At 42.0% G+C, this 17,272-nt stretch overlaps 1 long non-coding RNA gene across 1 annotated transcript in view; it reads right to left on the reverse strand.

Annotated features, from left to right (window-relative positions):
* Positions 1-7,411: 7,411 nt before the first annotated feature.
* Positions 7,412-17,272, reverse strand: part of LOC112257101 — an 82,036-nt gene continuing 72,175 nt past the window's right edge. Inside the window, exons 2-4 of the long non-coding RNA XR_002954508.1 lie at positions 8,831-9,036; positions 8,421-8,737; positions 7,412-7,630 (exon numbers count right to left, since the gene is read on the reverse strand). This is a non-coding gene — a long non-coding RNA (uncharacterized LOC112257101). The remainder of the gene's footprint in view (positions 7,631-8,420; positions 8,738-8,830; positions 9,037-17,272) is intronic.

Genomic DNA, 17,272 nt, shown 5'->3' on the forward strand with positions numbered 1-17,272 from the left:
ACAGACCTTGTGAAGATGCTGGAGGAAACAGGTACAAAAGTATCTATATCCACAGTAAAACGAGTCCTATATTAACATAACCTGAAAGGCCACTCAGCAGTGAAGAAGCCACTGCTCCAAAACCGCAATAAAAAAGTCAGACAACGGTTTGCAACTGCACATGGGGACAAAGATCATACTTTTTGGAGACATGTCCTCGGGTCTGATGAAACTAAAATATAACTGTTTGGCCATAATGACCATTGTTATGTTTGGAGGAAAAAGGGGGAGCCTTGAAAGCCGAGGAACACCATACCAACCGTGAAGCACGGGGTGGCAGCAATCATGTTGTGGGGGTGCTTTGCTGCAGGAGGGACTGGTGCACTTCACAAAATAAATGGCATCATGTGGCAGGACTATTTATGTGGATATATTGAAGCAACATCCCAAGACAAATCAAATCAAATCAAATTTTATTTGTCACATACACATGGTTAGCAGATGTTAATGCGAGTGTAGCGAAATGCTTGTGCTTCTAGTTCCGACAATGCAGTAATAACCAACAAGTAATCTAACTAACAATTCCAAAACTACTGTCTTATACACAGTGTAAGGGGATAAAGAATATGTACATAAGGATATATGAATGAGTGATGGTACAGAGCAGCATAGGCAAGATACAGTAGATGATATCGAGTACAGTATATACATGAATGAGTATGATGAGTATGTAAACAAAGTGGCATAGTTAAAGTGGCTAGTGATACATGTATTACATAAGGATGCAGTCGATGATATAGAGTACAGTATATACGCATGCATATGAGATGAATAATGTAGGGTAAGTAACATTATATAAGGTAGCATTGTTTAAAGTGGCTCGTGATATATTTACATCATTTCCCATCAATTCCCATTATTAAAGTGGCTGGAGTTGAGTCAGTGTCATTGTCAGTGTGTTGGCAGCAGCCACTCAATGTTAGTGGTGGCTGTTTAACAGTCTGATGGCCTTGAGATAGAAGCTATTTTTCAGTCTCTCGGTCCCAGCTTTGATGCACCTGTACTGACCTCGCCTTCTGGATGATAGCGGGGTGAACAGGCAGTGGCTCGGGTGGTTGATGTCCTTGATGATCTTTATGGCCTTCCTGTAACATCGGGTGGTGTAGGTGTAGGTGATGCGTTGTGCAGACCTCACTACCCTCTGGAGAGCCTTGCGGTTGAGGGCGGAGCAGTTGCCGTACCAGGCGGTGATACAGCCCGCCAGGATGCTCTCGATTGTGCATCTGTAGAAGTTTGTGAGTGCTTTTGGTGACAAGCCAAATTTCTTCAGCCTCCTGAGGTTGAAGAGGCGCTGCTGCGCCTTCTTCACGATGCTGTCTGTGTGAGTGGACCAATTCAGTTTGTCTGTGATGTGTATGCCGAGGAACTTAAAACTTGCTACCCTCTCCACTACTGTTCCATCGATGTGGATAGGGGGGTGTTCCCTCTGCTGTTTCCTGAAGTCCACAATCATCTCCTTAGTTTTGTTGACGTTGAGTGTGAGGTTATTTTCCTGACACCACACTCCGAGGGCCCTCACCTCCTCCCTGTAGGCCGTCTCGTCGTTGTTGGTAATCAAGCCTACCACTGTTGTGTCGTCCGCAATGATTGAGTTGGAGGCGTGCGTGGCCACGCAGTCGTGGGTGAACAGGGAGTACAGGAGAGGGCTCAGAACGCACCCTTGTGGGGCCCCAGTGTTGAGGATCAGCGGGGAGGAGATGTTGTTGCCTACCCTCACCACCTGGGGGCGGCCCGTCAGGAAGTCCAGTACCCAGTTGCACAGGGCGGGGTCGAGACCCAGGGTCTCGAGCTTGATGACGAGCTTGGAGGGTACTATGGTGTTGAATGCCGAGCTGTAGTCGATGAACAGCATTCTCACATAGGTATTCCTCTTGTCCAGATGGGTTAGGGCAGTGTGCAGTGTGGTTGAGATTGCATCGTCTGTGGACCTATTTGGGCGGTAAGCAAATTGGAGTGGGTCTAGGATGTCAGGTAGGGTGGAGGTGATATGGTCCTTGACTAGTCTCTCAAAGCACTTCATGATGACGGATGTGAGTGCTACGGGGCGGTAGTCGTTTAGCTCAGTTACCTTAGCTTTCTTGGGAACAGGAACAATGGTGGCCCTCTTGAAGCATGTGGGAACAGCAGACTGGTATAGGGATTAATTGAATATGTCCGTAAACACACCGGCCAGCTGGTCTGCGCATGCTCTGAGGGCATGGCTGGGGATGCCGTCTGGGCCTGCAGCCTTGCGAGGGTTAACACGTTTAAATGTCTTACTCACCTCGGCTGCAGTGAAGGAGAGACCGCATGTTTTCGTTGCAGGCCGTGTCAGTGGCACTGTATTGTCCTCAAAGCGGGCAAAAAGTTATTTAGTCTGCCTGGGAGCAGGACATCCTGGTCCGTGACTGGGCTGGATTTCTTCCTGTAGTCCGTGATTGACTGTAGACCCTGCCACATGCCTCTTGTGTCTGAGCCGTTGAATTGAGATTCTACTTTGTCTCTGTACTGACGCTTAGCTTGTTTGATAGCCTTGCGGAGGGAATAGCTGCACTGTTTGTATTCGGTCATGTTACCAGACACCTTGCCCTGATTAAAAGCAGTGGTTCGCGCTTTCAGTTTCACACGAATGCTGCCATCAATCCACCGTTTCTGGTTAGGGAATGTTTTAATCGTTGCTATGGGAACGACATCTTCAACGCACGTTCTAATGAACTCGCACACCGAATCAGCGTATTCGTCAATATTGTTATCTGATGCAATACGAAACATGTCCCAGTCCACGTGATGGAAGCAGTCTTGGAGTGTGGAATCAGCTTGGTCGGACCAGCGTTGGACAGACCTCAGCATGGGAGCCTCTTGTTTTAGTTTCTGTCTGTAGGCAGGGATCAACAAAATGGAGTCGTGGTCAGCTTTTCCGAGAGAGGGGCGGGGCAGGGCCTTAGAGTAACAATGATCCAAGGTCTTTCCACCCCTGGTTGCGCAATCGATATGCTGATAAAATTTAGGGAGTCTTGTTTTCAGATTAGCCTTGTTAAAATCCCCAGCTACAATGAATGCAGCCTCCGGATAAATCGTTTCCAGTTTGCAGAGAGTTAAATAAAGTTAGTTCAGAGCCATCGATGTGTCTGCTTGGGGGGGGATATATACGGCTGTGATTATAATCGAAGAGAATTCTCTTGGTAGATAATGCGGTCTACATTTGATTGTGAGGAATTCTAAATCAGGTGAACAGAAGGATTTGAGTTCCTGTATGTTTCTTTCATCACACCATGTCACGTTAGCCATAAGGCATACGCCCCCGCCCCTCTTCTTACCAGAAAGATGTTTGTTTCTGTCGGCGCGATGCGTGGAGAAACCCGTTGGCTGCACCGCCTCGGATAGCCATCAGACATCAGTCAGGAAGTTAAGAAGCTTTGTTGCAAATGGGTCTTCCAAATGGACAATGATCCCAAGCATACTTCCAAAGTTGTGGAAAAATGGCTTAAGGACAACAAAGTCAAGGTATTGGAGTGGCCATCACAAAGCCCTGACCTCAATCCTATAGAAAATTTGACGGCCAAACTGAAAAAGTGTGTGCGAGCAAGGAGGCCTACAAACCCAACTCAGTTACACCAGCTCTGTCAGGAGGAATGGGCCAAAATTCACCCAACTTATTGTGGGAAGCTGGTGGAAGGCTACCCGAAACGTTTGACCAAAGTTAAACAATTTAAAGGCAATGCTACCAAATACTAATTGAGTGAATGTAAATTATTGTTCTGACATTTCACATTCTTAAAATAAAGTGGTGATCCTGACTGACCTAAGACAAGAAATTCTTACTAGGATTAAATGTCAGAATTGTGAAAATCTGAGTTTAAATGTATTTGGCTCAGGTGTTTGTAAACTTCTGACTTCAACTGTAAATGTAATTGCTAAAATACACTTAATTATCAAAAGTAAAAGCATAAATATTTTCAAATTCCTTACATAGAGTTTTCTTGTTTTTTAGCCAGGGGCACACTTCAACAGTCATTTACAAACTAAGCATATATGTTTAATGAGCCCGCCTGATCAGATTTAGTAGGGATGACCAGGGATTTTATTTATTTATTTATTTATTTATTTTCACCTTCATTTAACCAGGTAGGCCAGTTGAGAACAAGTTCTCATTTACAACTGCGACCTGGCCAAGATAAAGCAAAGCAGTATGACACAAACAACACAGTTACATATGGGATAAACAAACGTACAGTCAATAACACAAAATAAAAATCTATATACAGTGTGTGCAAATGTCATAAGATTAGGGAGCTAAGTCAATAAATAGGCCATAGTGGCGAAAAAATTACAGTTTAGCATTAACACTGGAGTGATAGATGAGCAGAAGATGAATGTGCAAGTAGAGATACTGGGGTGCAAAAGAACAAAAAAAGAAATAACAATATGGGGATGAGGTAGTTGGATGGGCTATGGATGGGCTATTTACAGATGGGCTATGTACAGGTGCAATGATCGGTAAGCTGCTCTGACAGCTGATGCTTAAAGTTAGCTAGGGAGATGTAACTCCAGCTTCAGTGATTTTTGCAATTAGTTTCAGTCACTGGCAGCAGAGAACTGGAAGGAAAGGCGGCCAAAGGAGGAGTTGGCTTTGGGGATGACCAGTGAAATATACCTGCTGGAGCGCGTGCTACATGTGCGTATTGCTGTGGTGACCAGTGAGCTGAGATAAGGCGGGGCTTTACCTAGCATAGACTTGTAGATGACCTGGAGGCAGTGGGTTTGGCGATGAATATGAAGCAAGGCCAGCCAACGAGAGCATACAGGTCCCAGTGGTGGGTCGTATATGGGGCTTTGGTGACAAAACGGATGGCACTGTGATAGACTGCATCCAATTTGCTGAGTAGAGTGTTGGAGGCTATTTTGTAAATGACATCCCCTAAGTCAAGGATCGGTAGGATAGTCTGTTTTACAAGGGTATGTTTGGCAGCATGAGTGAAGGATACTTTGTTGCAAAATAGGAAGCCGATACTAGATCTAATTTTGGATTTGAGATTTTATTTTATTTTTAAAAAGAAATAAAAATTCACCTTTATTTAACCAGGTAGGCCAGTTGAGAACAAGTTCTCATTTACAACTGCGACCTGGCCAAGATAAAGCAAAGCAGTGCGACAAAAACAACATCAGAGTTACACAAACAAACGTGCAGTCAGTAACACAATAGAAAAAAATTGAAACATTTATGTACAGTGTGTGCAAAAGTAGAAGAGTAGGGAGATGGGCTATAAATAGGCCATAGAGGCGAAATAATTACAATTTAGCATTAATACGAAGGAGTGATAGATGTGCAGATGATGATGTGCAATTAGAGATACTGGGGTGCAAGAGAGTAAGTAATAATATGGGGGATGAGGTAGTTGGGTGTGTAATTTACAGATTGGCTGTGTACAGGTGCAGTGAACGGTAAGCTGCTCTGTTAGAGAGTTAGAGAGGGAGTTATAAGACTTTTTGCAATTCGTTCCAGTCATTGGCAGCAGAGAACTGGAAGGAAAGGTGGAGATGCTTAAACGTGAGTCTGGAAGGAGAGGTTACAGTCTAACCAGACACCTAGGTATTTGTAGTTGTCCACATATTCTTAGTCAGAAGCGTCCAGAGTAGTGATACTAGACTGGCGGGTCCAGGCAGCGATCGGTTGAAGAGCATGCATTTAGTTTTACTTGCATTTAAGAGAAGTTGGAGGTCACGGAAGGAGTGTTGTATGGCATTGAAGATGGTCTGGATGTTTGTTAACACAGTGTCCAAAGAAGGGACAGAAGTATACAGCATAGTGTCGTCTGCGTAGAGTTGAATCAGAGAATCACGCGCAGCAAGAGCGACATCATTGATGTTTACAGAGAAAAGAGTCTGCCTGAGAATGTAATCCTATGGCACCCACATAGAGACTGCCAGAGGTCCGGACAACAGGCCCTTGATAAGTGCGTGAATTGGAAAATGTTCCTGTCCTGCTAAGCATTCAAATTGTAATGAGAACTTTTGGTTGTATGGAGTAAAAAGTATGTTATTATTCGTTTTTTTTTATCCCCTTTCTCTCCCCAATTTTGTGGTATCCAATTGTTAGTAGTTACTGTCTTGTCTCAACTCCCGTACGGGCTCGGGAGAGACGAAGGTCGAGAGTCATGCATCCTCCAAAACATAACCCAACCAAGCCTCACTGCTTCTTAACACAGCATGCATTCAACCCGGAAGCCATCCGCACCAATGTGTCAGAGGAAACACCATACACCTAGCGACCTGGTCAGTGTGCACTGCACCCGGCCCGCCACAGGAGTCGCTAGTGCGCGATGAGACAAGGATATCCCTACTGGCCAAACACTCCCTCACCCGGGCGACGCTAGGCCAATTGTGCATTACCCCATGGACCTCCCAGTCTCCCAGAGCCTGGGCTCAAACCCAGAGTCTCTGGTGGCACAGCTGGTGGCACAGCTAGCACTGTGATGCAGTGGTATGCCTTAGACCACTGCGCCACCTGGGAGGCCCCAAAAGTATGTTATTTTCTTTAGGAATGTAAAAGGGAATGTACAAGTTAAATAGAAGGGCCTCCCAAGTGCCGCAGTGGTGTAAGGCACTGCATCGCAGTTGCTAGCTGTGCCACTAGAGATCCTGGTTTGAGTCCAGCCTCTGTTGCAGCTGGTCGCGACTGGGAGACCCATGGAGCGGCGCACAATTGGCCCAGCATGGTTAGGAGAGGATTTGGCCTTGTCCCATCATGCTCTAGTGACTCCTATGGTGGGCCGGGCGCATGCATGCTGACACGGTCGCCATGTGTTTCTTCTGACACATTGGTGTGGCTGGGTTAAGCAGACATTGTGCCAAGAAGCAGTGTGGATTGTGTTTTGGACGACGCATGGCTCTCGACCTTCGCCTCTCCCGAGTCTGGGAGTGACAGTGGCGAAACTACCAACTACCAATTGGGGAGAAAAAGGGGTAAAAGTATATACATTTTTTTAAGTAACAATTTCTAAATAGTAAAGTACACCCCCCCCCCAAAAACGACTTCGTAGTATTTTTACTTAAGTACATTGTGGTATACCTCAGACGCATTCAGGACAGACAGGTTAGGCAGTTCCGCTTGGAGGCCTTTGTAGAGTGTGCTCCTGTGTAAAACATAATTTGTCATCTCACAGTCAAATAATTTCCTGTAGCGGTTGTTGTAATTGTTTTGTGAGATTTACATGTCATATTTTACAGCCATTGTCCTCTATTTTTCAGCAATTGTCCTCTGTTTCGGTTTGGCTGATAAGATTACCGTCTTGCTCACAGGGCCTCGCCTAACCCAGAATTGTTAAGATATTGATTTCACATGTTGATATGTATATATATATATATATATATATATATATATAAACATGTAAGATATCTATCCACACCCAGACTTAACGTAGTTCTTGGCTTGTGCCAACACTGCTCGCTCTCTGTGCAGCTAAGGACTGTTGGGACCACTGGGTTTTTGAGCTGTGAATAATGTGCCACCTGGTACAGCAGAGTAACTGTATGGTTGCATAAAGCTGTGCAATCTACATACTACACAGTGTGCATGCGATCACATCACAGGGTGCAAATCCTTCACCACGATCTGTAACAGTAAGGAAAGGTGTAGAATATAATTAATGTCAAGAAGATGTCACATTTCATAAAAAATTGCATAGAAAAAATGAAGGCAGAAAGTTAAGTAATTGAAGATATGATGAATTAAGGAAAAGGAACAAGTTGAGACAATGATAATCAATGGACTCACAGTATAGGCGTTAGCATGACTCGTAGATGTTTATATGTGACATTGGCATTATCACATAGTATGGAGCAATTCTAAATAATATACATATTATTATATATTACTAGAGTATTGGACATGTATTCACATTTGGAGCCAAACGTTAGGTTCTTGAAACACTGTCTCAACGGACTCATTTAAAGGCAGTAAAAAATGTAAGTGGTGAGTATTGTTAATTCAGATTAGGAACAGAGGTGAGTGGAACGAAATAATACTCAAAACAGTGTCTGACCCTATGCTATATTAAATTGTATGTTGGCTATGATACAATATGACATAACATTTAACCTGTCTAAAAAAATGTATACTGAAGACACTAGTCATCCCTGCCTGTACCTGACATTGTTTAAAAACAAGTAAACACTGAATAAAGATCATACACAAACAATAGGCTCCTATAATACGTTATATTACATTCAAGTCTTGCTCAAAGCAGCCAACTAAAGTAATATAGCCAAGGTAAGTTCAATCACAAAGGCTGGTCTGAATGCATCTCCTCACAGTTTCATTCAGTAGTACAACACAGTTGACATTGCATTTTATCATGGGCACAGTGGGAATTTATATCTGTGATGTTTAAATGATGTCTTACCCCGATAGTGAGAGAGAGAGTGCATCACTTTCAGCAGATCTCCTTGCTGAGGGTGGCGTTGATCATGCACTGCTTCTTGTGAGGTGAGCCTGACGTTCCGCATGTCACGCCTCATGTCCCCCCCAAAAATGGGACCCAAATTAAACATTTTGTTGCAAATACAATATTGTGTTATATTAAATGATTTAATGAGTTACTGACCTGTCCTTCCACAGGCTCGATGTGCTGTAGTCTCCACAACTGGACGCTCGCAGTCGGATCCCACTGGCACAGGATGTCCATGCACCGGATGGCCTTAGGGATGCACTCCTGTTGGACTGGAAAACAAAGAGACATTTGGTCAGTAGTTGGTCTTTTTCATCATCTTTATCTGGACAGAAAATGCATTGTTTATCATAACACAAACCCACCTTGGACAATGTGACAAGTGGTCGCTCAACACCCAATCCTCATGCCTCGTGTTTTGTTATTGTTTTCAAATCAACAGTCTGGGTCTGCTTCTTCTGCCATGGTGGATGAGCTACCTTTTCTGGTAAGTACAGGTTCATTTCTCTTTCCCACTGGAAAATGGCAGCTACAGACCCGAGTGATGACACTGGGTCTCCGGTCCGCCCACCTGAAACATTAAAAAAAGGTTACTTTTACTAGCTAGCTAAAATAATTACTAAAATGGTAACATCTATATTAAAATACCATAACCCACAGACTTGACTATAGTAACGGTAAAATAGACTGGGTTTTGATCTATCTGCACATCTAAAATCCTACTATGTGGATAGGACATTTTTGCTGGGAAGGGGGAATTATCTGGAATGCTCAACTAGATGGTCATGACATCTAGGGTACTATTTGCCCGAAGAGGTGAAGTTAAAAAAAATATATGTTAACCTTTATTTAACTAGGCAAGTCAGTTAAGAACAAATTCATATTTACAATGACAGCCTACATTAGCCAAACCCAGACGATGCTGGGCTAATTATACACCACCCTATGGGACTCCCAATCACAGCCTGTGGTGATACATCCTGGATTCAAACCAGGGTGTCTGTAGTGACTTCTCAACCACTGAGATGCAATGCTTTAGACAACTGCGCCAGTCAGGAGCCCAAGTATTGTGATGAGCTATACTACTGTACTTCTGATTCTAATTCTCAAGAGGAAAGTTAAAACCCTAAGCCTTGAGGGCACTGATGAAAACCAATAGTGACAAGGGGGATCGTCTGAAAGGGACTGATATGCAGGGGTGGAACATAAGGATTTTAGGCACTGGCCAGCAGACCACGATTTATATTAGCCTGAGTAACATGCATGTCCTAAATCTGTGGCATGCTATGTTTGTAAAGGCAAAATGTCACTACTGTGTCAGGCTAGTTTGGCACATTGTCTACTAGCATAGTCTGAAAAGTACTAGTCTTGGTGCTAGCTTAATTTTCATCCCTGCAAACATGTATAACTGACTTCACATGTCATTTGATTGGCCATGTGCAACGGACGCACTCATGGAACAAAACCATTTGTGTTTTCTATGGGAAAACAAGTCATATGTGAGCTAGCTAGCCAGCTAGTTAATGTTGGCTCACCGCGTAGTCACACCTGCCACGTGGTGACATGTTAGCTAATGTTATCCTACCAGGACACAAATATTTAGCTAACATTTAGTTAACTAGTTAGGTTAGCTCATTGTTCATGTAGTCAGACTTTTCCCCACAAGTGGTGACATACTAGCTCGTGCACCAGAGCAGGGATATTTAGCGTTAGCTAGTTAGCGCTAATCGCTATTGTTAGGAACATTCGCTAGCATTTCCTGTCGGGAAAGTCCAACTACACCACGGTGAGATCAACATTAGCTAGCAAATGTTTGCTAATGTAGTCAACTAGCCAACCCAGGTGCCTAACTAGCTAGCCCACTTAGCTAGATAGTTAACATTAGTAGAGACTTTTCTAAGCTTTCAACAGGATGTGTAGTTCTATATGATAGCCACATTGGCAGCTAATTAGCTAATTTCATATTTTTGTGGGGGTGTTGATATAATTGACCTTGTCCGAGAGAGATTTGTGCGGTTATCAAAATGTCATGCCAAGGTAAGCCTACACAGACCTTATGTGAAGTAATTCTAAAATCCCCTACGGAAAAATGAATGGTAGAAAAATGATTGAAACCACTTCCAGGTTTTACAGCTAGGTATACTCATACTGTCGTACTCAGTTAGGACTTTTGTTTGGCTCTGTAGACCACAGGAAAGACTATTTATTGTTCCTAAAGATGGCAAGGCTTTATGAATCAAATATGATATATGATAATAGACAGATATGGGAAACAAATGGGGTTACAGCCATTGGATCATTCAATCAGTGGCCTGAAGTGGTCTCTTAATAATATTGGAGACTGACGTCATAGCATACCCAATAGAATCATAGTGGATATTTGCTGAGTTGTTTTGGGAATATTTCAAGATACAGAGAAGCATTTCATTCACAAATATATTTGTTTATTTTCCTGTCATCATTTTTAATGAAGCATGTAATGCTAGAGCGGTTTCGCTGAGATGTGCATCGTTTGGAGATAATACACAAACAATTTACTGACAAACAATGCACAATTTTCATTATTTAAGGATTTGCATTGGAAATATCATTAAAATGAGATTATGGAGGCTATTATTATTAATGTACTGTATGTTTTACCGAACAAGCCTTTTAATTAGATCACGTATATCTCCCAACCTGCAGTCAACACAGAATATAAGAAAAAAATATTTCAATTCATAATGGTTCCATAATAATCATTTGATACTGTATCTTCAAGCAAAAGGGGCAAATGTAGTGGTCTGGTAAATTGTTTGCTACTTTGTACTTTCAGTGGATAATTAGAATTTATCTTCTTTTTAAATGACCTCTGGTCTGGGCTGTAGAAAAATAAATGGGAAGCCAAGTTGTGACAGTGGCGAAATTATGCAAGTCACAGTGATGGAAAATGTGATTAAGAAAACACAACCCTCTGTTACTAATCAGCATATCCTTGATGTAAACTTAATAGAATTCCCTGGAGACACACACATTAATACGCATGCACACACCGTGTTAGAGTTCACTTTAGAAACACATAAAACATACATAAAAATGGATTCACGCATGAATGTAAGTCACTTTGGATAAAAGTGTCTGCTAATTGTTACATATTATATTATATTTCACTAAAACATTTCTAGCATGGCCCAACCACTTTCCCTCTTAGGTGCATAATCAATATTCGACCTGACCTCAACTTCCCCCAAAATGCTATGCTACAGGATGACACACACTCTAAAGTGCAGTCATGCACAGCATAAAACGTTGTTAGGGCCTTTTAAAATCTGTTTAAATGTTTTGCTTACATCTGTCTTTTCCCAAATTCCGTTATCTTGGTTTTGTTTCTCAGGTTTCAGATTTCCCCCCCAAAAGTTGGTTTGCCCCAGTTTTTTCACACTTTTTAATAGAAAAACAACTAAATTGGATGCTTTAACCAAATCAGGGGATGGCTTTTGAGGTCTGGGTAAAGTCTAAGAAACGTTGATTTTTTGTGTGTAGTTACCCTTTAATTCATTTTCTGTAGTGCAGTCAGTGCGTGTGATGTGATTCCGCTGCCAATGTAATGGGTGGAGTTAAAGTACAGCAACACTCTGCATTATTCATAGCCCCATGAAATGACACCATATACTGTACTGTATACATTCTACAGACCTACAGTTTTCCCCTACAATACTTTTACTGCTGCACCCATCTGTATACAGTGATTTGCATTGGGGGCATTTATTTGACCTTGGAACATGTTTTAAAACCCACAGTTAATGCAAATGTAATTTTGTAATTTTTATAAGGATACCGATTAGCTAACGCCGTAACACTAGTTAATCTTCCTGGGGTCCAACACCAGTTAACAAGACATTACAAACAACCAATCAAGACTTCACAAACATTCAACAAGTAGACAATACAGATAATTAAAATACCTGACAGGAAGCACATTTAACATTCAGTTGATGCTCTCACGCCCTGACCATAGTTTGCTTTGTATGTTTCTATGTTTTGTTTGGTCATGGTGTGATCTGAGTGGGCATTCTATGTTGTATGTCTAGTTTGTCTGTTTCTGTGTTCGGCCTGATATGGTTCTCAATCAGAGGCAGGTGTTAGTCGTTGTCTCTGATTGGGAACCATATTTAGGTAGCCTGTTTTGTCATTGTGGGTTGTGGGTGTGTAACGGCGTTCGTCTGTTGAAGGAGAGTCGGACCAAAATGCAGCGTGGTGGTTATTCATGTTCTTTAATGAAAAAATAGCGATACATGAAATAACTAAATAAATACAAAAACAACAAACGAAACGTGAAAACCTAATTACAGCCTATCTGGTGAACACTACACAGAGACAGGAACAATCACCCACAAAATACACAGTGAAACCCAGGCTACCTAAATATGGTTCCCAATCAGAGACAACGAGAATCACCTGACTCTGATTGAGAACCGCCTCAGGCAGCCAAGCCTATGCTAGACACACCCCTAATCAGCCACAATCCCAATGCCTACAAAAACCCCAATACGACAACACAATAAACCCATGTCACACCCTGGCCTGAACAAATAATTAAAGAAAACACAAAATACTAAGACCAAGGCGTGACAGGGTGATTGTCTATGTTAGTTGCTTGTGTCAGCACAGTTCTTATATCTCCACGGTCGTTTATTGTTTTGTAGTCAGTGTTCAGTGCTTTCTTTAATTAAAATATCATCATGAACACATACCACGCTGCATTTTGGCAGGCTTCTTACGACGATCGTGACAGATACTTTCTATTTGCTGTCCAGTCATATGGTCTATCACATTAGATGTTTTTTTTTTCTTGAAGGTGGATTCACTTTTTGCCTGAGAAATATGGATCTGTAAAAAGTTATTTTCAGCTATAGCTCTATATAAAACTGTAGATTTAAGGCGATTTGTCCTTGGCTTGAGTTGTTTTAGCTGCCCTGAATTTGCCTGTCCGGTTTGGTGGTTATGCGTGTTGCTTGTATGTACTAATTGGACTGAAGAATACTGTGGTTGTTTGAAAAATAACATTCCTAAAGATAATCAGAAGACTAGATAGTCATTTGTGTTTGAAGCCATGAAAGATTCTGATGCATTTTAATAATATTCATTCAGTTACAGCAATGAATAGCTAATCTGGCAGCCCTGTTTTGAGGCATTTGGAGCTTTTTTTCTATCTTTCTTTGCTGCAGATGACCATATAACCGGACAGTACTCTAAGTGTGATAGGACCAGGGATTGAATCACCTGATTCAGAGTGGTAGATGTTACATACTCTGCACATTTTCTTGCAACAGCAATTCCCTTACCCATCTTAATAACAATATTATCTATGTGTTCTGATCATGATAAAGCTGCGTCCAAAGCTGCGTTACTCGGCCTAGTAGTTTATTATTTTTTCTCACTTGCTCTACATGTATTCTATTCATTGACAAAGTCAATTGGGGGCCATCAGCAAGCATATCTTGAACCAAATACAAAACATTTAGTTTTAGAAATGTTCAACACCAATTTGTTCATATGGACCCACTCAGACACCATTAACAAAGGTCAAGTTTGGAAGTTTGGGCTTTTGACAGTGTGGCAGTAGTATTGGGCATTGGTTTGAAGTGTTAAATGACCGCTTAACATCAATCATTTGAGTGAACTTTGTGACCTGCCATGTGATTATAAGTGGACATTTTATCAGTTAAACCTGAAAGGCACCAAGGTTAAACACACTGAATTTTCACTGTTCAGTACATCTTCTAGCTCATTACATTCTGATGCTGCACTATACATTGTAGAGTCATCAGCATATATGACCACTCTTGCTTTGTTGATTACTGAAGGTAAGTCATTAGTAAAGATAGCGTAGATCAGTGGGCCTAGGCAGCTTCCTTGAGGAACACCACAATGTATATCTTTACTATTTGAAAAGGTACCATTAAATAATCATTTTTTGCCTTCTCCTGGATAGATAGCTTTCCGTCCAGGATAGAGCTGCATCCTTAAAACCACAACATTTAAGTTTTCCGAGTAACCGTTCATGATCAATTACATCAAAAGCAGCACTGAAATCCAGGAACACTGCACCAACTAACTTCCTATCATCCATACCTTTTAACCAATCTTCTGTCATTTGTGCTAAGGGCTTATTCGTAGAATGCTCTTCTTTGTATGCATGCTGGAAACCCGTTATCAGATCATTACATGAGAAATAATCCTTGATTTGTACAGATACAATATTTTCCAATAATTTACTTAACACAGGCAGCAAGCTTATAGGACGACTATTAGGACCAGTGAATGCACATTTTTTATCCTTAGGGACCAGGTGACTTTTGACTCTTTCCAGACTTCTGAGCACACCCCATACATCAAGCACATATTAAAAATATGAGAGATTGGGGTAGATATTTTGTTAGCTGTAACTCTAAGCAATTTGGCGTCAAGATTATCTGTACCAGGTGACTTGTCATCCGAAAGAGACAACAGCATCCTTTCTACATATTCCCTTTCTACTTGATGAAATTGGAACCTGCATTGCCTCTCCTTCATGATACAATCTTTTATAAGGGTATATGACATGGAGCCATTAGTTGGAATCATAGCATTCCTCAACTTGTCCACTTTGCCTGTAAAATATTAGTTGAAGTAATTTGTGATGTCGTGTGGTTTTGTAATAAATATACCCTCTGATTCAACAAAAGAGGCAGACATGTTTGAATTCCTACCCATAATAGTGTTCAACATTCTCCACAGCTTTTTCCCATCACCCTTTACTTCATAGATTTTGTGCTGATAGAATCCCTTCTTCTTTCCTTTGTTTAGCTTAGTCACAAGATTTCTTAATTTACAATAACTTTGCTTATCAAACAAAGTACCAGATTTATCTGCTACATTTTTGGCATCATAATGTTGAATCATTAAATTTCTCAGCTCATCATCAATCCATAGGGCACCATTTGACATCACAGTGTCACGCCCTGACCATAGAAAGCTGTTTATTCTCTATGTTGGTTGGGGCGTGATAGTGACTAGGGTGGGTCATCTAGGTGTTTTTGTATTTCTATGGTGGCCTGATATGGTTCCCAATCAGAGGCAGCTGTTTATCGTTGCCTCTGATTGGGGATCATATTTAGGTAGCCATTTCATATTTAAGTAGCCATTGGTATTCGTGGGATCTTGTCTACGAATAGTTGCCTGTGTGCACCAGTAGCTTCACATTTCGTTTGTGCTTGTTTGTTTTGTTTTGCTGAGTTTCGGTTTATAAAAAATATGTGGAACTCTACTCACGCTGCGCCTTGGTCCAATCATTACGACGTTCGTGACACACAGTGCATTTTCTTAAAGGGGCATGCTTATCAGCTATACTCATAAATAATTTCATAAACAAACTTAGTGAGATTTCAGTATCATCCTTGCTACACACTTCTAACCTTTGCACATTCTTAATCTCATCCACAAATGAGTCCTGATTGAACATGCGGTAGATTATTTTAGGGCCAGCCTTTGGTATTTTAGTTTTCCGAGTGAGTGCAACCAAGTTATGATCACTGTAACCTAGTGCCACTGATACAGCTTTAGAACAATGTTCAGCCATGTTAGTAAAAATGTGATTGATACAAGCTGATGATGTAATACCAGACCTTTTAGTGAACGTTCTGTTTGGTAATAATTTGGGTTAGGTTACAGACATCTTCCACCAAGGCACCTGCAAGTTCCCGGACATTTCTGGGGGGAATGGCCCTAGCCCTCACCCTCCGATCCAACAGGTTCCAGACGTGCTCAATGGGATTGAGATCCGGGCTCTTCGCTGGCCATGGCAGAACACTGACATTCCTGTCTTGCAGGAAAATACGCACAGAACAAGCAGTAGTGGCATTGTCATGTTGTAGGGTCATGTCAGGATGAGCCTGCAGGAAGGGTATCACATGAGGGAGGAGGATGTCTTCCCTGTAACGCACAGTGTTGAGATTGCCTGCAATGAAAACAAGCTCAGTCCGATGATGCTGTGACACAATGCCCCAGACCATGACGGACCCTCCACCTCCAAATCAATCCCGCTCCAGAGCACAGGCTTCGGTTTAACGCTCATTCCTTCGACAACAAACACAAATACGACCATCACCCCTGGTGAGACAAAACCGCGACTCGTCAGTGAAGAGCACTTTTTGCCAGTCTGGGCCAGCGATGGTGGGTTTGTGCCCATAGGCGACGTTGTTGCCGGTGAGGTCTGGTGAGGACCTGCCTTACAACAGGTCTACAAGCTCTCAGTCCAGCCTCTCTCAGCCTATTGCGGACAGTCTGAGCACTGATGGAGGGATTGTGCGTTCCTGGTGTAACTCAGGCAGTTGTTTTTGCCATCCTGTACCTGTCCCGCAGGTGTAATTTTCGGATGTACCATATTCTGTGCAGGTGTTGTTACACATCTGCCACTGCGAGGACGATTAGCTGTCCGTCCTGTCTCCCTGTAGCGCTGTCTTAGGCATCTCACAGTACGGACATTGAAATGTATTGTGTTGTGGTGTCTGACTTTATGGTAGGTACAGCGTCATATTATATATGGAATTTATGCATGTGTTGTGAATGACCATAGGGGTCTGACTTTATGGTAGGTACAGCATCATATTATATAAGGAATTTATGGATGTGTTGTGAATGACCATAGTGGTCTTACTTTAAATTAAGTAAAGTGTCATGTGATATAGAGCCTTTATGGATGTGTTATGAATGACCAAAGGTGTCTCACTTCAAACTAAGCATTACAGGACACTACATAGTGTCAATTAATAGGTTATTAACATTCT

The sequence above is a fragment of the Oncorhynchus tshawytscha genome, linkage group LG08, assembly GCF_018296145.1.
Source record: "Oncorhynchus tshawytscha isolate Ot180627B linkage group LG08, Otsh_v2.0, whole genome shotgun sequence".
NCBI lineage: Eukaryota > Metazoa > Chordata > Actinopteri > Salmoniformes > Salmonidae > Oncorhynchus > Oncorhynchus tshawytscha.